General features: G+C 36.8%; 1 protein-coding gene across 2 annotated transcripts in view; it reads right to left on the bottom strand.

The window, feature by feature from the left end:
- LOC150075079 (sarcoplasmic calcium-binding protein, beta chain-like) overlaps positions 1–15356 on the bottom strand; it is an 84309-nt gene that overhangs the window by 27112 nt on the left and 41841 nt on the right. The window lies entirely within an intron of this gene.

Raw genomic sequence — 15356 nt, forward strand, 5'->3', positions numbered from 1 at the left:
ATTCAAATTGATGAAAGCCAATTGTAGAATAGATGTGTGGAAATTTGCCTTTACCTAGTGGGTGGTTGATAGTTGGAACAAACTTCCATCTGTCATAGTGGTGGAGGTCAAAAACTTAAATAAGTTCAAGGCAGAACTGGACAAGCATTTGGAGTGAATGGATGGGTGAAATGTGGGGGGGGGGATTTGGCTGATGCTATATAAACTTGCTTTCTTACATCATTTGCCTCTACTAATGCTAATGCAGCTTATTTCATGCATTCAAGCCTTAAACAGCTCAATCACATCTTCTCACCAGTGCCCAATTTCCAAATGCTGCAATTTGCAGAACCGACACCTTTCTTAATAAGATCACCCTTGTTTCCCTTGCTAATCTTGTTGCCCTTCTCAGCACTCTTTCCAACAGACCAACATCCTTCCTGAAATGAGGCTTCCAAAACTGTTTTAAGAAGGATGTTTATTTGTTCCAATGATAAGCCCAGCATGCTGTCCAATGGCAACAGTGACAACCAATCAGCAGTGAAAACTGTAAACCATTCTACTAGTGAAATGCATAACGATAGGAGAAGTAAACATGCCTGGATATCTCAGCCACATTTATCAAGATGAATAAGATATGTAATAATAAAAATAAAGGATTAAACAACTGAGTAAGTACAACATTAATTTCATTTATAATAACAGTTAAACAGTCCTGGAGTTTAAAGAGCCTAAAGTTAGAATAGTGCATAAACATAGAGAATTCATTCCTTTTCTCTTCAATGGTTCCCATCTTCTCTTTTCTTTTAAACAACAGTAATGAGGAAATTGAATATCACTCATTAAACATTGCAACTAAGAAAGAAAAAAAAAATTGAGAAAAGCCAGTTGAACCTCTGAAGATGGCTGGAAATGTTTCTTTCAGAGAATGATAACCAGGCTTACCTGGATTAGCTCTGCAATATGCACTGGTAATCCGTCACTTGAAAGTCTAGAATGCTATGGGAACTGATATTCCATATTCCTTTCACACATAAGAGCCAAGAGCCATGTGTGTTCACAATTTCAGCAAAGTCCAGCTATATGACAGCAACAAAATTCTCTGTTTATGCCTTCACATTAGCAGGTCTGTCAGTAACCTAAGCGGGTTCATTGAATGTGAACCAGGGCAAGTTAGTATTTGCGTCAGCCATATTATTATTATTATTAGCACTGGCCAAATAGGTCAACAAAAAAAAAAAAAAATGTTATCCCACCTCATCTGTTCTTTATTCCCTCTAATAGCATATCTAATTCTTCCTTAAATCTATTCAGACTTCACTTCTAGAACACCCAGTTGGTAGTCTGTTAAAACAAACAGTTACTCTGGCTAAAAACAAATTTTTGCACATATATCTGGCAGCCATCTTTTTTTTTTTTTTTTTTAATTTTGAAGAACAATGACTGCGGAATAAATGTGCAAAAGAGAAAGAGTTAGAATTCTGTCATCATTAAGTTCTCTCAACCCATTTAAAGCCTTAAGCACTTCAATCAGGTCTCCTTGTGAGTACTAGTTTCCAAGTTTGCAGAAACAAAATCTTTTGTGGTAAGAGTACTCCTTTGCATTCTTGACTAATCTGCTTGCTGTTCAATGCACCAGTTCCAAAGGGCCCACATCTTTCTTAAAATGAGGCTTCCAAACTGCTGCAGCGGCTAAAAAAATAAAATTAGTAACAAAAATATGTAATTGTATATAAATATGTAATCCCTGTAATTGTATTCCAAGTCCAAGTCAGACATTATTGCACCTTGATGAAAAGTTTCCAAAATACAGTTTAACGAGTAATCCAGATTAACGAGTCAGTAACTACACAGTCCTTTAATACTTCTTGAGCAAAGTTAAGTGATGTGTCACTTTGTTCAGCAGGGGACAACAGTAGGGAAGAGTCACTATATGTAGACTTTAAAACTCCTGAGATATCAACAAGCGGGACGAATACGGGGGAAATGCAAGAAGGTCATTTTCATTATACAAACAATGGAGAAAACAGGGAACTAAGAAGCAGTCTGTCCATTCAAGGTCACTAAAAGGGTGCCCCTCCCCAGTCAAGGTAGCCAGATGTGGGTGTGGTAGCAGAACACTACTCGCTCCAGTTTCCTGTCTATGGCGGTAAGTTTACCCTACCAACAGACAAAGATGTTGGATAAATAACGCTACAAATCAGGCTGAATATTCCCAGAAAGTAAAATATTTTCTTACCAGGGAGATTCACAGGAAGGAACAAATCCATTGACACTAAATTCTGCAGGTGAAGAACAATATGTCCATATTAAAAAAGGGAAAAACACAGAGCTAAAAATACGCATCCAGTCCGTTTCCTAGCGCAGGCAAAGTACCCTGCAGTAGAGACAATGGAGAAGAGTGAAAAAATTATGAGAAAGTCTTTGATCACTGAGATTATTCTGCAGAAAATGGATGAGCAGAGAAGGTTGAAAAGCCAAAATAATGAAGAGGATCAAAAGAACTATCGAAGGTTGAAGAGCGAAATCAACAGAGAATGTAGGAAAGCAAAAGAACAGTGGTGGGCAGAGAACTGTCAAGAAATTGAAATGCTTGAAAAACAGGGATGGATGGACTTGGCACAGAAAAATCAGAGTTAACAAGAAAGAGTAGCAGAATACAAACCAGAGCAATACAGGATGAAAAGGGAACATTAGTACTAAATTTTGAAGAACAAAAGGAAAGCTAGAGGAAATATGTTAAAGAACTGTATGAAGATTCAAGCACATTCACATTTAGGAACCTGCAGAGCTTTTAAAATACATTGGGAAAATTTGAAGAAATCTTTATTTGAACTGATAAAGATGTACAGGGAAGAACAGTGGCCAGAGGAATTCTGCACATTAATCATAATCCCCTTACCCAAAAAGATGACACCAACAGTATGCTAAGACTACAGAACTATAAGTCTTATTACTCATGCATCCAAGATTACTGAAAGTTCTAAAAGTCCATAGTGAGAAACATATTGAACAATATCTGGATGACTCATAGTGCGGCTTTCGCAGAGGCAGATTGACGAGAGATGCTATTGGAACTTTGAGAGCGTTGGGAGAGAAAATGTACAACAAGGGAAGAAACCTTTTTATGTGTTTTGTGGAGAGAACAGTTTCCATTGCTCAAGAAAATTGGATGCAAGATGATTATTTGACTGATCTATGACTTATTGTAGAAGACAAAATGCAAGGATAAGAGTGAGAGGTGAACTGACAGAAAAAGCTAAAGTTAAAAAGGGAATAAGACAAGAATGCTTACTTTCACCTGGATTGTTAATTGAATTTTGCATTAATTAATTAATTAACAATTCATCAATTGTTAATTGCATTCATTCCTGGAGAATAAGAAGTGGTGTGTCAAAATAGGAGAAAAGGATCATACAGGCTATTAAGTTTGCAGGCGATCAGGCCATTCTATCTGGATGCCCTGCTATGCTACAAAAAATGACCGGACGACTAAATAAGAAAGTGCTAAAGTATAGAATGAGGATAAATGTGGAGAAAACAAAGGCAATGATGATTGGTAGAAAAGCAGTTTCCTTCCGGGATTGATGGAATAAGAGTAGAACAGGTGGATCATTTTAGGTATCTGGGAGAGATGTTTTCACAGGATACTTCGTGTGTAACAGAGATCCAAACCAGTTTTGCAATGGCAAAACAATCCTTCAAGAATAAACTGTCATTGATAACACAGAAGAAGATGTCACAGGAAATTAAGAAGATAATAATGACATATATCTGGTCAGTGGTATTATGTGCCGCTAAGATGTTGATTCTTAAAAACAGAGACAAAAAGAGACTTGAGGCCTTCAAGATATGGTGCTGGTGCAAGATGGAAAAAATTAAATGGATGGAAAAAGTGTCAAATGAGGAAGTATTAAGATGGGTCCAAGAACAAAGAAAAGTACTGGATAGAAATAGATCAACCAGACTCAAATGGGTGGGACACATTGTTTGACATCGTGGTTTGCTTTTGGATGCCATGGAGGGGAGTGTACAGGGAAAATGCCCTAGGGAAAGACCAAAAAAGACCTTCATTTTAGGATGTTACTGGATGAAGCAGGACTTCAAGATCTTGAAAAACTTAAACAAATGGCACAGGAGAGAGAGAGAGAGAGAGAGAGAGATGTTGTTATTGTGATTTGGTTTTTAGGAGCATTAGCAACTAAGGCCATATTGCTCCGGGAATATGCAGTGGTCATTCCCTGACCTTTCCGCATCCTCCGTATAAGAGAGAGAGAGAGAGGGGGGGGGATAGATTGCTCATCAGAGGAACAGACCAGTCACAAGACTGAATTACTGGATGATGATATATATTCATTAGTTACTTCCATTTTCAGATTTGTTTCAAAATTTCTTTTAAATTTGGCATCCTTTCGGAAATTTGAATTACATATGTTTCTTCCTGAAAAGTTGCATCCATCTTGAAAGAATATTGTGTTTCATGTTCTCGTCTTTACAATGCGAAAACAACACTACTCTTTCAAAATCTTACACTAGTTATTTCTGAAAGATTTGGTATTGTTTTTGAAAGATTTACTGTATGAAAACAATACTAAACCTTTCAAAAACAACTAGGTTAAGATTGTATATATTTATTGAATTAAGTGAGAGATGAAAAACCAGTAACTGAAACTATAAACAAACACACTGTTGGCACTTTTCCAGTACCATGGGACTCTTCAAGCAAAAAAAAAAGAAGACAAATAGTTTGCAGAGACAGTAGCAGGTAACCTAACAGGTTTTTGTGCAGAAATGTTGTGTGAAAACTATATAAAAATCACTTCAGAAACTGCTGCAGTAAAAGTTTGACCATATTTAGGAATGTAGAAAATTTTCAGATTTTTAATCATTTATTAACGGTTAATGTGGGGAAAGTCATTTTTGGAGGGGAAATTTGAACTGTAATGATTCATTCCTATCTATATCTGGTGACTATGGGGCAGTATTTTATTAATTATTCTTTTTTTAATTAGTGAACCAGAATAGTTTTACTAGCTTTTTGATGATTCAGAACAATATTACCAATGCCTATAATGAACTGGAATGGTGTTCTGGTCCACTATGAGCCTTGCTCTAAGCTTTAAACTAATCTATTATCTAAAGCTTGGTTTCTTAAAATATGTAGCAAGGCCATTCAGAGGTAAGAATAAAGTTAATCATGGATGGCATGCATAGAAATGCATAAAAATATTTAAAAATACATGTATATATTAGGTAACTAGTATTCTTTCTGCTTACACTATTGCTCATGGTGCCAAAATAAATTTAATAAATCTTAACCTAGTGGTTGTCACACAGGACCTGATAGGTAACCTTTTAAGTTTTAATAAAATTCAAAATTTTAAAATGTGCTTTAAAATGTCTAGATATATATGTGGACTCTTGCAAAATAATGATCCCACATTACCCTTTAATGATCAGAAATCTGAATTTTTTTTTCTAACTTTCTAAATATAATACTCCAAATTTTAAATAATTTTTAAAAAATTTGAAAATGGAAGTGCATAATAGTTACCTAATATATACATGTATTTTTAAATATTTTTAAAAGTATTTGTACATGTAAAAAGCAGAAATATATGCACATGCAGATGTTTAAAATTTTGTGCACTTAATGATTCTCTGAATGGGAAAATGGAAACAACTATTAGTTTCATGTTTATATTTTATGTCTGTAACTTGTTTTTTTTTATGATAAGCAGAATAAATATTTTCAATTTTTTAAATGGGTAAAAATACACAGAATTTTTAAAATATTTAAATTTTTTATTAAAAAATTATATACAATAAGTACTGCAATCTATTAAGGAAAGAAGAAATACTAGTGTACTGCAAGCCAAGTTAAAACAACCAAAAACTTTTTCCAGAAATAAAAAACAAAGTCGGAAACATGTCAGGTGCTGCATGACTGTTTTTGTAACAAGAAAGGGCTTAACTGCTTTTGCAGTTAAGCTACTTTTGAAAAAGTCCAAGAGCAGAAAACATACTATGAACTCTTTTACTCTACTAGCATCATAATTTTCAACTTCTGTTTTTATAAGCCAATAAATTTCCTTCTATGATATCAATTACACCACACCCCCTTTGATTTTTTATGTGAATGAAATTAGCACAATTCTGAACAGCCTTTTTGCCAGAAAGTCTCTTATGACCTAACAGTATTTCTCAAGTTATTCTTGAAATTTATATTCTAGAGGGTTCTTTTTCCTTTCTCTCTCTCTCTCCCTTATATTATTTTTCCTGCTGCATTGAAATTTATTAATGTCAAGAAAATTCTTTTAAAGGGAACCACATTCCTCCACCCAGTTATGTTATTTTCCTTACTTGGATGTTATTCCTTACTTAGAATAACGTCCAAATAAGGAAAATAAAAAAATTCTCCAATAATGTCTATTAATGGAAAAATCCATTAACCACACATGCATCCCAAGAGCTTTTTCTGAATCTGGATTGGTATTCTGATTGAATACCAATCCAGATTCAGTCAGTGCCAACCCATTAAGATATATATGTGGACTGTATCCACATATATAGTATTAGTGGTGCAAACGATGCAAGAAACAAAGCTTATATAGCATTATCAAAAAAAAAAAAAACCTTTCCAAGTCATCTGTCCATCCCCTCCAATAGTTTGTCAAGTTTTTCCTTGAATTTATTCAAAAAATAAATTCCACAACAACAGATGGAAGTTTGTTCCAACAATCAACTACCCACTGGCTAAAGTCAAACTTCCACACATCTATCCTGCAACCATCCTTCCTAAATTTGATATTTATGCCCCTTCATGCATGTAGTCTTTTTCAAAAGGAAGAAAGCCAGCAGCATTAAATTTGATCAATCCATTCAAAGCCTTAAACACCTCAATCAGATCACCTCACAAGGGCCTAGTCTTCAGCTGCTGCAATTTACAGAGCTGATGCCTTTCTTAGTAAGAGAATCCTTTTGTTCCTCTCACCAATCTCGTTGCCTTTCTTTGTACCCATTCCAGATCCCATCCTTCCTAAAATGAGACCTCTATTCAGTACTAAAGATGCAGCTTTATCACTGCTTTAAACAATGGGATAATCACTTCTTTACCTCTGCTGGCAAAATTCCTGTATATCATTAAGCCTTTATATCCAAATATACCCTGTACATGCTGTATATCAAAATCCCATGAGTTGTCCAGGCACCTTTCTGCACTGTTCAGAGAACTTCATATCTGACTGCATAATTAACTCCAGGTCTTTTTCATTTTTTGATACCCTTTTTGCTAATAAAAATTTAAAAAGTGCATACTTTTTGAAAATGGTCACTGATTACAGTTTTACAACTGTAGCACTAAATATTATGTTAATATTATGTAACTAAGCATGACCAACCAGTAGAACACCAAGATTTACCGATGTCAATTACTTCCAAGATTAATGGGTGTAATTTTAAACTTAATGAATTGTGATAACGTTTTATAATTAATAGCCACACAGTACCTGCATTATAGTTCTTCATTTTAATGTGTATGAGTGTTTGTTTTATTGTTGCACCATAGCAACTAAGGCTATGTGGCATAGTATACAGTGTCTGTATTACACATATTCTGTGGCCAGTTTGCCCTTTTTTTTTTTTACAAAACACCCAAAATGAATGGTATTAGAACTTACAGCACTTAATACAGTGCATGATTTGAAGATAATTGTTGACATTGATCTTGAATTTCTGTAGATTGTAATTTTTAGGAAATTAGAAAGATTGGTCCAAAAAACAGAAGTAGAAGGTATAAATGAGGAAGAGAAAAAGTTGGTTCTGTGAGTTTGGTGTTGGGTAGTGAAGGGATGTTAATTACATAAAGCTGATATTTTGACTGATTTTGAAGAGAGTGGAGGAATTACAGTTGACATTCAGGAGAATAGCCCATGAAAGTATCAATAGAAAAGGCATATAGCAGAAAGTGAACATCACATCTATGAGACAGAGTAGAAAGACTTTGTAAGAAATGGGTTGTTAATTAACCTGACTGTCCTCTTTTGAATGGAGTCAAAAAGTTTGAGAGAGACACTAATCCAGATGTTGAAATAATATTCCATAGCACAGCAGATTTGAGATTTGTATAGAGTGAGTAGTTGTATAAAAGAAAAGTAAAGTGAAAAAGAAAACCCATTTTTTTTTTATGCACAGGAAACAATATTTGTAATGTCTTTATGCCAAAAGAAATTAGAAGTCAGAATAATCCTTAATAAAAATGAGCATAAGAGCAGTAGACTACTTTTTGCTAGAAATAAGACAGGACTGAATTTTAGAAGAATTGAAGTTGCCTTCTGATCTCCAAGTAATTCGTGACTTTAACTAAAGAATGACCTGAAGATCAGAATTTAGGGAATCAGTTGTAAATATTGAAGAAGTTGAGGCTGTTTGTGCAGGACAAGGTTTCTCAAACTGGAAGGAGGAATGTAGTGTGTTATCATCAGCAAAACTATGGATAGGATTTCCAGTCAGTGAAAAAAGGTATTAATACACAACTGGAAAAGAGTTTGAGAAAGAACTGAACCTTGGGGAATACCAGTATTATTAGTGAAGTTAGAAGAAAGAGTGCCATCTACCATCATCTGCAGTGAGCATTCAGACAGAAAACTGGATATGCAACTACATATGCATATGCAATGTTAATATTATTATGTATGTATGTAAAACACAGTCAGCAGGGCACAAATGGGAGTGCAAAACTAGTCAAGAGCAGCTGCTTGAATTTCAAAAAATTTTCCATTGAATTTGCCCAAAGATGTATATCACCAGTAAATCGACACTGAAGAATCCATATTGGCAATAATTGATTCATATGGAAGGTTTCGAAACAGCTTAAGAGTTGACATTTGATGGATTTCTCCATTACTTTGGAAAGAGTAGAGATAAGTGCAACAGGGCAAAAACTGGGAAGGAAGAATTTGTCATGCTTTTTTTAAAGAACTAGCTGAATATGAGCAAATGTCCAAGCAGAAGAAAATACAGTGGAATAAGAAAGCATAAAAAGGCAACACAGAATAGGAAAACAAACTCATAAGCATAGGTTTAGCCCTGTGCCCCAAGCATGGTGTGTTTCACTGGATGAAAAATCCAAGGGAGTGGGAGTTTACCAGGAGAGTAGAACTATGCAACCCTCATCAATAACTAAGTTGGTTACTGTGTGGGGGAGAGAAACATAATTTCTTCCATTTTTATGGGATTTGAACTTTTCTATGCTTTTTCAGGGCCTTTTCTGTGTTGTATGGAAGGACAGCAGTTCAGATTTATACTTATGATCCTTTTTATTGCTGTCTCATTAGAATTCTGAGACACAAAAACAAGTTGCAAATTAATTTATTTTCGACAAAAAAATAAGTTATAGAATATTCTGATCCTTTTCATATATATATATGTAACACTCACTGAATTATGACCACCTACCTAATACCATGTTGGATGACCATCCGCATGGATAACAGAAGCTATTCGCATAGGCATTAACTCCACTACTAGAGACTGTAGGGATCTGCAGCCATGCTGCCAGCAAGGCTTTCCACAGTATCACAATAGACAATGGTTGCATGTCCATATGCTTCACTTCTCAATCAAAAACATCCCACAGTTGTTCAACTGGATTGAGGTTAGGTGGATTTATTTTCAGGAGGCCAATCAAAATGGGTGGTATCTCCACAGTGTTCCTCGAACCAATCATGCACAGTGTTGGCACGATGACATTGTGCATTATTGTCTGTGAAAAATGCAACATGGCAAGGTGCACATGGTTTCCTAAGACCTGGCAGTAGACCTGGAAAGATTGTGCAAGGCTCAAGGGATAGAATTTTTTTCAGCCTGGACTGTACTTGTTAACAGGAGAGACTGCTTCTACAGGGATGGGATGGGATACACTTAAATAGAAAGGGTGCAAGAATATTTGCTGATGCTATCGAGGCAGTGTTAGGTGGGTCGGAAAACTGATAGCTTGGGGGGATACAAGGGCTAATAGTTTAACAGTAGCCGTAGGCAGAGGTGAAGGTGATTCTTGCACAACTTCTATTAGAATAAGTAGCGACCTGGAGCGAGGGGTGTTGGGGGTTTCAGGGACGGATGGCAGTCATCGTGAAACAGGTGGGTATATCGGATGTGTTAGAGTAACTAAGAATAAGAATAGGTGCATGTATACTTGCATGTATACCAATGCTAGAAGTATAGTAAATAAATTTGATGAATTTGAAGTGTTGGTCAAGACATCAAAGGCGGATATTGTTGGGATATCAGAGACGTGGTGTCACACAGATATAAGGAATGCTGAACTGGAATTTGGGGAGTACAATGTGTACAGAAAGGAATAGACAGGATAGGAAGGGAGGAGGTGTTATGCTGTTAATAAAGAAAAACATAAAATCAAAAGAAGTGCATCCAGTTGATATAGATGAACAGTGCACTGTTGAGTCAGTTTGGTGTGACATAAGCACCGCGAAAGCAAAAATAAGAGTAGGAGTGTGTTATAGGCCTAATGACTTGAATGAGTACAATGAACAATTGTACAGAGAAATAGAGTGGGCTAGTAAATCGGAATGTCTTATAATGGGGGATGGACTAATGGGCTAGTGTGCGAGTGCCCAACTTGTGGGTTGGGCACTCACACACTAGTCAGACTTTTGTGGATTTATTGGATGATTGTTTTCTGCAGCAGCATGTTCGAGAGGGAACCAGAGAAAGTAATACTCTTGATCTGGTTATCAGCAGTGATCATTCATGTATTAGGAATTTGCAGATAAAAGAACCACTAGGTGGCAGTGATCACAGTGTACTGACGTGGGATTTACTTAAAGATTTAATTACCATCAGGGGTAAAGGAAAGGGTTTTTGCTTCCGTAAAGGTGAGTACAGTGCTCTCCAACAGTTTTTAAAGTCTGTACAGTGGGATCAACTGACGATGTTACCAACAGTAAATTCTAAGTGGGAAGCGTTCAAGGAATTAATCGTGGAAGCTACTAAAAGTTTCATACCTATTAAGAAATATTGTTCAAGATTTAGGCCTAAATGGTTATCTAATGAACTAATGAGACTCGTAATAGAGAAGAAAAATGCATGGGATGCATATAAATTATCAAGCAACTCAGAAGCCTATGGTAGATATAAGCTAGTCTGTAATCAGGTGACAAAGGAGGTTAAGCAGGCGAAGGCAGATTACGAGAAATCCTTGGCAAAAGATGCTAAGAAAAACAGCAAGGATTTCTTTACTCATATAAACTCTAAAAGGAAGGGGATGAATCTGATTGGTCCACTCGACATCGATGGTTCGACTGTTGATGATCCTGCTCAGATAGCAAACAAACTGAATGAGTATTTTGCATCTACATTCACACATGAGGAATTATTAAGGTTTGAAAATGGCAGAAGGTTATCAAATTGTAGCAAGATACTTAATGATTTTGTAATAACCGAGAGCAAAGTGGAAGAGAAATTGTTGAAGTTAAACGTATGAAAAGCACCTGGGGTGGATGGGATCTATCTAGTTATATTAAAGGAGGCGGCAAAGCAACTAAGCAAACCCTTAGCCATAATTATGAGAGCATCCTTGGACTCAGGGGAGGTTCCCACGGACTGGAGATGTGCAAATGTATCCCCAATTCACAAAGGGGGATCGAAGGGTGACACAAGTAATTACAGACCAGTTAGTTTAACTTCTGTTCCGGGTAAAATAATGGAGTCGCTGGTTAAAGATGCATTGCAGGATCGTCTAGATAAGACTGCTGCAATAATTCAGACACAGCATGGGTTTGTTAAGGGAAAGTCTTGTCTGACAAATTTGATAGGATATTATGATGTGGTTACAAAGGAACTGGATGCAAAAAATAATTTTGATATCATATATTTGGATTTCAGGAAAGCTTTTGACACCGTTGCGCATGGAAGACTATTGTACAAATTGGAGCAGAATGGTATTAGGGGTAAGTTGCTACAATGGATAAAAGGATGGTTAAGTGGGAGAAGACACAGGGTGGTAATCAATGGGTGCTGCTCTTCTTGGACTAATGTTATCAGTGGAGTCCCACAGGGTTTGGTGTTAGGTCCACTGTTGTTTTGTATATTTATCAATGATATTGATGAAGGTATATCAGGCTTAATGTCGACGTTTGCAGATGATACAAAGGTTGGCAGGGTTGTTAATGACAGTAATGGCAGTGTGCTACTGCAAGGATCTAGATAATTTGGGTAGATGGGCTAAGAAGTGGCAACTGAAGTTTAACCTTGACAAATGCAAAGTACTGCATATGGGTAGAAGTAACCCCAGAGAAACGTACCAACTGTGTGGTACTACACTTAAGGTGGTAGAAAATGAAAAAGACCTGGGAGTAATTGTGCAGGCAGATATGAAGTTTTCTGAGCAATGCAGACAGGCTATATATAGGAATTTTGCTAGCAGGGAAAAGGAGGTGATTATCCCTCTGTATAAGGAAATGGTCAGGCCACGCCTTGAGTACTGTGTACAGGTCTGGAGGCCTCATTTTAGGAAGGATGTAGATTTACTTAAGCGTGTACAGAGAAGGGCAACAAGATTGGTGAGGGGAATGAAGGGATCCTCTTACCAAGAGAGGCTTAAGTTCTGCAAATTGCAGTGGCTGGAGACTAGGCATCTGCGCAGTGATCTGATTGAGGTATATAAGGCCTTGAGTGGGTTGAGCACGCTGAATTCTGATGGGATCCTTCCACTTGTTCAGATTACGAACCTAAGGGGGCATAAATTCAAATTAAGAAAAGACAGATGTAGAATAGATGTGCGGAAATTTGCCTTTAGCCAGCGGGTGGTTAATTGCTGGAACAAACTTCCATCTGTCGTTGTGGAAGTTGATAGGTTGAATAAATTTAAGGAGGAACTGGACAGGCATTTGGAGGGAATGGTGTGATTTTTTTTTTTTTTTTTTTTGTTGGCTGATGCTGCATAAGCTCATACATTTGCTTTCTTGCATCACATGCCACTACTACTACTACTACCTCCTAGTTATTGCCAGCAAAACATGCCCCATATTAAGCAACCACCACCAACCACCTCCCTGGATGGTAAGCACCATGAATGATGGGTCCATGGACTCGTGTTGCTTTCACCATGCACAAAAAGTATCTGCTGGCTTGTTCACAAGGTATTTGGACTCATCCAACCAGCACAAGTGTTTCCAGTAGTCCAGTGTCCAACTAGCATGTTGTTGACACAACAGCATTCATCGTCGACAATGATCAACAGTGAAGAGAGGTGTCTTTTGGGTCGTCTGCTCTGAAACCCCATATACCTAGGTGTGTGGCACATCATCATTTGGTATATCATTCTTGCATTCCCCCTTATTGTATTGTGATGTCAACTATCACGCAGTGACCTACCATTGAGCCTGTACAATGTGCTGCACTCTTCATGAACATTTATCTTGTGTAATACTTTGAAGTTCTGTCAGCAGGGGGTGGTTTGACCCGTTTTTTTTTTTTTTTTTTTTTTATGAAAACCCCAAACACAAGAGGTATTAGAGCCTATAGTACTTAGTACCATGCTTGGGTTGGAGGGTGAGAAGATGAAAGAAGATATTTGTTGACATTAAACTTGAACTTCTGTAGACTGTAATTTTCAGGAAATACGTATGAAGGAGGGTTGTTCCAGAAAACAGCAGTTGAATGAATAAACAAGGAAGATGAAAAGTTAGTTCTGTGAGTTTGAAGTTGGACAGTAAATAGATGTTGGCAAGTGAGTGGAGAGACTCTGTTAGAGATGAGTCATTAATTATCTTAACTGCCCTCTTCTGAATGGAATCTAGAAGTCTGAGAGAGGTTTTGGGGGCTCCACCCCCAGATGTGAGAACAATATTCCATGGTAGGGCGGATTTGCGATTTGTACAGAGTGAACAGCTGTTTGGAAGAAAAGTAACACCGATAGTGAAAGAGAAAACCAAGTTTTTTAGATGCAGACAAAGCAATATTTGTAATGTGCTTGTGACAAGAGAGATTAGACATCAGAGTAATCCCCAAAAGCGATATATCTTGCCTAGAAATCAGAGTGTCACCAAAGATAAGCATATGAGCAGAAGAATCCTTTTTTTTTGTGAGATATAAGACAGGACTGAGTTTTAGAAGGATTGAAATCAACTAAGTCTTTGCCCCACTGGAGAATTACCTGGAGATTGGCATTTAAGGAATTGGTAGCGGATTTTCGAGAAGTTGAAGCTGATTGAGCAGGACAAGGTTTTTTTTCTCAAACTGGAAAGTGGAATGCAATGTGCTATCCTCGGCAAAACTATGGATAGGATTTCCAGTCAATGGAAGGTCATTAATATACAAGAGGAAAAGTGTGGGGGAAAGTACTGAACCTTGGGGGACACCAGCATTAGTGGAGAAGTTAGAAGACAGAGAGCCATCTGCCATCACCCTCAGTGAGCGATCGTAGAGAAAACTTGATAACCAATTATAAAAAACAGTTGGCAAACCAATAGATGGAAGCTTGACACTATTCTTTTACACCTTAACCACAGTGGATTGTAAGCAACTGATAAGACATGCTGTTTCCAATATGGAAGCACCTGATGCACATGCTGACACGACCATGCCCTTTTTAAACTCCATGATATCATTGCTACATCCCATAACTGCTCCTTTATCACTTTGACTTGCATAACCAGATGCAAATTATCACTGCTCTAGCATACGAAGCAGTTCGGCTTTTTATGCTGCAAGCTATGCGGCATAGTCCATTATGGATAGGGTTGCCAATTCAGTGATTGGCGAGTCTGTGTATATATATATATATAGGGTTGTTAAAATTAAAGTATCCTTATGTAGAGGGCTCTGGAGCGAGTTCTAAGGCTTGTACTGAAGAGAAATTTGGACAACAGGTACAATAAAGAATGCACTTGCCATTTATTGGAAAAAAAAAATTTGTTACAAAATTTATCATTGTGTGGTGTGTAACTATCTTAGTTACAATTATGCAAATAATGTAAGTTATTTACATAATCGTAACTATGTGACAGTGTACAGTGTCACTTACATACATGCACATACATACAGTGACAAATTTTGTAACTAATTTTTTTTTTCCAATAAATGGCAAGCACATTCTTTATTGTACCTGTTGTCCAAATTTCTCTTAAGTATGAGCAAATAAGGCAATAACTTACGATTATGCAAATAACTTACATTATTTGCATAATCGCAACTTACATTATTTGCAAATAACTTACATTATTTGCATAATCATAAGTTATTGCTATAGCACCACTACTCAGCTCTACTGTACTGTATAAAAGCAAAGCGGTCTCTTCAAAATCATACAATAGATGTTTGCCTGCACTATAGCAGCGATGCCAACAATGTTGCAG

This window comes from Mastigoproctus giganteus, chromosome 14 (genome assembly GCF_048544385.1).
Source record: "Mastigoproctus giganteus isolate SK-2022 chromosome 14, ASM4854438v1, whole genome shotgun sequence".
NCBI classification, from domain to species: Eukaryota; Metazoa; Arthropoda; class Arachnida; order Uropygi; family Thelyphonidae; genus Mastigoproctus; species Mastigoproctus giganteus.